A 6,082-nucleotide genomic window follows, 5' to 3' on the forward strand; every position below is an offset into this window, starting at 1 on the left:
CGATCCTCCTTCATCTTTGGGTCTGGGGCTGGGGGGAGGAACAAGAGGAAATAACCAGCTTCTGAGCAGTTGCCCTGACACAGATGAGCACAAAGTGCCCTGCCCCCCGGCCCATGGTGAAGCAACTTTCCAAACCTGCCTGCACAGAAGCCACTGCCTATGCCCTGACCCCAGCGTGTGCTGTGGTCCCTGTGGGTGAGGAGGGGCTCCCCTGCTTCCTATCACAAGCTTCTCTCGCTGTCAAACTCCAGGCTCAGCTCTCTCAGGTCGTCCCCACCCCTGCTCAGACCACTGTGGTCTGCCCCTCACTCCTCCACCCTGGCCCTCACCAGCTGTTCCCCACACACCTCCTGACCATGCCTCCCACAGCCACAGGTCCAGGATGCCCTCACTGCCCCAGATCACATTCTCAGCTGCCACTAAAACCATCTGACAACAGTGGCTTTAACAAGACAGAGGATTTGTCCCCTGTCCCATAAGTGAAGTCCATGGGGGGCGTTGTCCAAAGCTTCATAGTGCTAGGCCCCTATCTTTCTGCTCCACTCTCCTTAGCATAGGGTCTTAACTTCTCGAGTAGCCAAATGGTCCAAGATGGCTACAGGAGCTCCAGACATCATACCCAAATTCCAGGTGGCAACAAGGAGAAGAGGGGGAACCCCACCTGCTTCAGGGATGATGAATTCACTGGCGCCTGTGACACAGTGCCCGGTTGTGCAGGAGCAGGTTGGCAGAAGGCAGAGGGGAGGTAGACTTGCCCCAGGAATGGGGCTTTTCCAGACTTGCTGGAAGAAAGCAGAGATGAGAGCGCCCATGGGGATAGGGAAGCAACACTGAAAGAGAACATGGAGAACTCTAAGGTGGGTTGGGAGACAGAAAGGGGTGCTGCCTGGGGGGTTGTGGAGAGGGAGGGAGCTGAGGTCACAAAGTGGCTGAGGGGCAGAGAGCTGAGGGAACAGTTGGAGAGTCTCAATAACATCCAGGATCCAAAGGGATGCAGGCATGGGCCGTGGACCTAGACTCCCAGCGATGGTCCCCAGAGACAAGGAGGCCAGGAAAGCTGAGGCCAGTGTGTGTGAGCGTATCAGGCAGATCCTCACTGCCTGATGACACACTGAGGAGGTGGCGAGCAGATCCCAACACAGCTGCAAGGCCCGGGTGTCAACAAACAGCCGTGACTGGGCAATGGTGACTGGGGCAACAGGAGGGCAGTGGGTGATGGGAGAGGACCTCAGGGTTCTCACTGCACACCCCATCTCCACTGGAGGGGAGGAAATCAACAGCCCCAGCCAGGAGGGGAGGGATGTTTCCAGGAGGGGTAAGGAAGGGTTCAGAAGTGGGCAAGTGAGTGGTGAGTGCTGGAGCACGGCAGAATTCATTCTGGTGAGAAGCCACCCATGGGGACCAGGTGGATGCCATGGGACTGGAGGTTTGACAAAAAAAGATGAGGCTCAGATTGGGCGGGATAGGGGTAGATGGTAAACTGGGCCCAGAGCCCATCTGGATTCAACAGCACCCCTGAAGCACAAGGAGAACCCCACTCCAGGGCCACATGGCCCAGTAACATCCATACCCGGCGCCGGAGTTTACAGGGGGAAAGGACCAGCCATCTGATGTTTTAAATTCCGAATCTGGTGACCTGCAGTTTCCCGGGACTTCGGAAGAACCTACAGGAGCCGAAAGGGCAGCATGTCCAGACCCATGTCACAGAGGGGTATGAGGACAAAAAACCAGGCACAGCGCCTCCCCAGCCCTGCAGCCCAGCTTTTCCTAGCCCCCCAACCCGCACCCGCCTCAGACCTTCCCAGAGCAGGCAGCCACTCTCCACTCTCCTGGCCCCACCTCTAGGGACCTAGGGATTCCCAGGAGGGGCGGACCTGCGGGAAACGTTGGCCGGTTGTCACCGTTCCAGGTCACTGTTCCTCGGAGCGCAGCCCAGAATCTGACTCCAGCCGCATCTCCACCCTCCAGGGAGCTGAGTTCTGGCTGCTGGGCTGAGGTTTAGCCTTCCGCTGCTTTCTCGCTGTGCAGCCTTGGGCAAATCACCCGACCTCTCTGGTTCTCACTATTTGTTCAGCCGGAATAGCACTGTTGAGCAGAGAGGAAGCGCAGTGAGCCTGGGGCCATGCAGGGTGGGAGGTGAGGGGCAGGGATGCGGGCGGCGCAAGCCCTCCAACCCTCAGAACCCAGGTCCGCCTCCCGCACCGCCAGCTCCTCGGTCTGCATGACTGGCCCAGGCTGAGTCGCCAAGGCTTCCCCCATTCCCTTCCTTCCAGAGGGGTGCACCCCAGCTGGAACAGCCACCCATGGGCTCTGTGCCACCGGGCATCAGGAACGAGCCTGGCCGCGCTTACTCCGGTGGCCTCCGGGCACCCTAGGCCCTCACCCTGAGGCTACTCGGCTCTGCGCAAAAGCCCCCACCTCTCTTGACCGCTCAGCCCTTTCTTCGCCGAGTAACCCTGCACAAGTCATGCCCATTCCGCGGGCCTTAGTTGCCCCATCTGTGCAGCGAGGAGTGGAAGAACCAGGATGGATAACTGCCGAGAAGACCGGAATGCTCCGGGATTGTTCTCCCCGGCGCCGCCCGCAGAGCCACGGCGCGGTTGGCGGCATGCGCGTGCTGTGTGCGCCCTCTAGTGCTCACTCCCTGCCACAGCGCTATTTTGACCTGGAAGCCCCCAGCACCCCTTTGGAAAGTGATTACTGAAAGTCAATAGGGAAGGGAATGGGATAAACAAACCTCAGAATGCATACATAATAGGTGTGTGATAATGAGTGCGCGAGCATGCGAATGAATGGGCAGCAAAATGAATGCATGCACAGAGTGAGCCAAGCCAATTAATGGACTGTCTGTGGCTATTTTCAAACATTTCACTCCGAAAAAAAGTCAGACTGCTTGTCCTGCCCACAAGGCCTTGTGGGAAGCGTGGCCCTGGTCCACTCTCACCCTGTCTTTTGCACCTGAAGCACCAAGTATTTCTCCTGCTCCACGTGTCTGTGCTTGCCTTTTCCGCTTCTGGAATCTGTCCCCGGCTGTCTCATGGCTGCCACTTCTCCTTCTTGGGTCCTAGTCCTACCCCAGGCCTGGGAGTTGTGAAGTGAAAATATCTTCTGCCATATTAATCAACAATAAATGTCACAGCCATCAGCGATTCCTGGCTTCCAAATGTGAATGAGGGCTCTCAAAACTGCCGGATGTTGTCACCCCACTGAGGAGCTGGGGGAATGCCAGAAGCAAGGTGAACAAGGAAAGAGGATTTGGCCCCAGAAAGCTGAGGTGCAGATGAAAAGAATGAATTCAGTGAGCCCAGAGGCTTGCATCTTCCCTTGCAACAAATGCTAAATTCCTTAACTTCATGCCTGACTTTTGATGTTCAGACTCTTGGCTCCCTTTGTTGCAGACTTCTATAAAGCCTGACTTCCCCTCCTGCCTCCTTGGAGCAGTTTTCTGAGAGCTACTGAGAAAATTCCAAGCTACTGTCCCCTGGGCTTGGAGTCCTAAGCACTCCCACCAGATAAAATAAACTGCCTACTTTCAGGTTGTAACTACATTTTTTAGTCAACAGAGTCCAGCTGCTTCATTCTCCTCCCGGTGGTCGCTATTGGGGAGCTCCCTTCTCAGCCAGGTCACCTCCAGTGTCTGTCTTTCCTATGACCACCAGGACTCAGCTAAAGGGCATGTCCCCTTTTGGTCTGCTGAGTGCTCAACCCATGGTAGGCACTCAGGACAAATGCCGGTGAGAGGACAGTTTGCTGGTGACCTTTCTTGGCACAGAAGTTCCCAGGGGTAGGCTCCACCTCCTGGATCCACCCACCTGCTCTGGAGCTGACACCACCCTCTGGCCCCAGGACAAGGAGGAGGGGTGGACGGACCCAGGGCAGGGAATCCAAAACAGGGGAGTCCAACCTGGGGTTCCTGGGGCCTGGGAGACTTCAGTCCTGGGGCTAGGGTGGGAGCTGGGGTTGAAGTAGGTTATTAACCGCCAGCCTGTTCCTCCTGCTGGCCTCTCCCTCTCCCTGGGACAGAGTAGTTCAAGGAGCTGTGTTAATTAACTGTGGTGATCATCACAGAGCAGAGCTCAGGATGGCTTTGTTCAGCCTCCAGTGATAACAATTCGACCTGCTTCCTCCCCAAGTTCCTACAATCGACTTCTCACTCCCTTGATTCCAGGGAGCCTGGCAGATTTAAGTGCGGCCCAATTAAAAGGGCTCCATCAGTTAAAAATGGTGTTTGATTCCAGAAGGGCTCCTTGTCTGTGACCCTTACAGCCTCTTCGATGATCAAAGTGGGGTGAGAAGGCCCCAGAGCTCATTTTCTCTTCCCTGTCTGTGCAGTCAGATCCATTTCATCTCTGCTGTCCTGCGAGCATCACCAGTCACCTTAATTTTCCGGTTAGTTTGCCCTTTCTGAGTTTGTGCACAGGAGGGAGAACGTGAGGAACCTCCACTCTTCATTTAACCAGGAGAGGTGGTGCCTTGGATGTGCAAATCCAGGGGCTGGTGAAGCAGGTAGCCTGGCTATCAGGTGGGTGATCTGGGTCCCCTCTCAGGGTCAGGCACCCAGGGTCTGACCTCACCAATCCCATCCAGGAGTCAGCAGCAGCTTGGAACCAGCTGCTCTACTTCTGCAAATGTGCTGCGGCCCTGTTCAGTCTCATTTCTTACTGAGCATGTCGTGTGTGTGTGTATGTGTGTGTGTGTGTGTCCCAGGCCCAAGCAAATTCAATTCCCAAGGTCAACTTTTTTTTTTTTTTTTTAAGACTGAGGTATGTGTATCTACGGGCTTCCCTGGTGGCTCAATGGTAAAGAATCTGCCTGCCAATGCAAGAGACACAGGTTCAATCCATGGGTCAGGAAGATCCCCTGGAGATGGAAATGGCTATCCACTCCAGTATTCGTGCCTAGGAAATCCCATGGACAGAGGAACCCGGTGGGCTACAGTCCATGGGAGTCACAAAATAGTCAAAACGACTTAGCGTCTAAACAACATCATCTACATCTGAATGGGATTCAAACCCAGGGCCATCTGATCTCAGAGCCTCTCCAGAATGTTTGTCTGCATTTCCTCCATCACTGTGCTGCCCACAACACTCTCCCTAACATGTCACTGCTTCTGCTGCTGCTGCTAAGTCGCTTCAGTCGTGTCCAACTCTGTGCGACCCCAGAGACGGCAGCCCACCAGGCTCCCCTGTCCCTGGGATTCTCCAGGCAAGAACACTGGACCGCTACTTCTTAGCAAATGTTTCTTTAACTGGAACTGGGAACTATCTGCCTGTAACATCAACCCAGAGAGCCCATCTCACCCTTGAGATCCCATGGCATGTCTGCTCCCATCACACACAGTGACCTTGAAGGAGTGATGGTCACTAACCATCTCCCCTCCCTGCCCTTTTCCAAGCTCAGCATCCCCAGAACTTTTCGGGCTCCTCAACATGAAGTTTCTTCTTCCTCTGCTGATCAGGTGATCAACATGGCCAGACTCGTACTGAGAGCTGTCTTCGCAGTGGTAGGGGGCGTGCAATTTCTGTTTCGCTCTATTAGCCTCAACTGGACTCCTTGCATGGAGACATGGGCAGTTTATCCACAGAATCTGTCCCCAACTCCCAGTCTCTCTCCTCCCTGAGATTTCTACCTGCGCATTCCTGCATGTGTGGTTGTCCCTAGCCTGTCCTCTCATTCGACAGCCATGAGACTCTGGGATTTCTGTTCCTGCATTCACATCTCTGTGGTCACACCGCTGCCAAGCTCCAGCTGGTCTCTCTCCTCCCACTGCCGTGTCCATCCACTTTCGTTGACTTCCCTGTGCCTCAGTGCAGTCATTTCAACACTGTGCCCAGAGTCACGTTATGCCCTCTGGCAGAGTTAGTGCAGCAGGGCTGTTAGGAGAACTGCAGGCACCCTCTGTTGCCAGTTTTCTTCTCATAATCTACCCTGGGTCTTGTCAACTGAAGGAAAACACATGACTTAAAAGTTGGGTGTTAAGTTTTATTTGGAGACCTTACTGAGAACTATAGCCTGGGAGACAGCCTGTCGGTAGCTCTGCAGAACTGCTCCAAAGAGGTAAGGGAGGAGCCAGGATACACAG

The 6,082-nt window shown here is 54.9% G+C and overlaps 1 long non-coding RNA gene across 1 annotated transcript; it reads right to left on the reverse strand.

The window, feature by feature from the left end:
- Window positions 1-856: 856 nt before the first annotated feature.
- LOC129647786 (uncharacterized) lies at window positions 857-2,558 on the reverse strand. The gene is made up of 3 exons (XR_008712503.1): window positions 2,419-2,558; window positions 1,875-2,085; window positions 857-1,664 (listed from the first exon to the last, which is right to left on the reverse strand). It is a non-coding gene; the product is annotated as an uncharacterized LOC129647786 (long non-coding RNA).
- Window positions 2,559-6,082: the final 3,524 nt, after the last annotated feature.

Source organism: Bubalus kerabau, chromosome 3 (genome assembly GCF_029407905.1).
Source record: "Bubalus kerabau isolate K-KA32 ecotype Philippines breed swamp buffalo chromosome 3, PCC_UOA_SB_1v2, whole genome shotgun sequence".
NCBI classification, from domain to species: domain Eukaryota; kingdom Metazoa; phylum Chordata; class Mammalia; order Artiodactyla; family Bovidae; genus Bubalus; species Bubalus kerabau.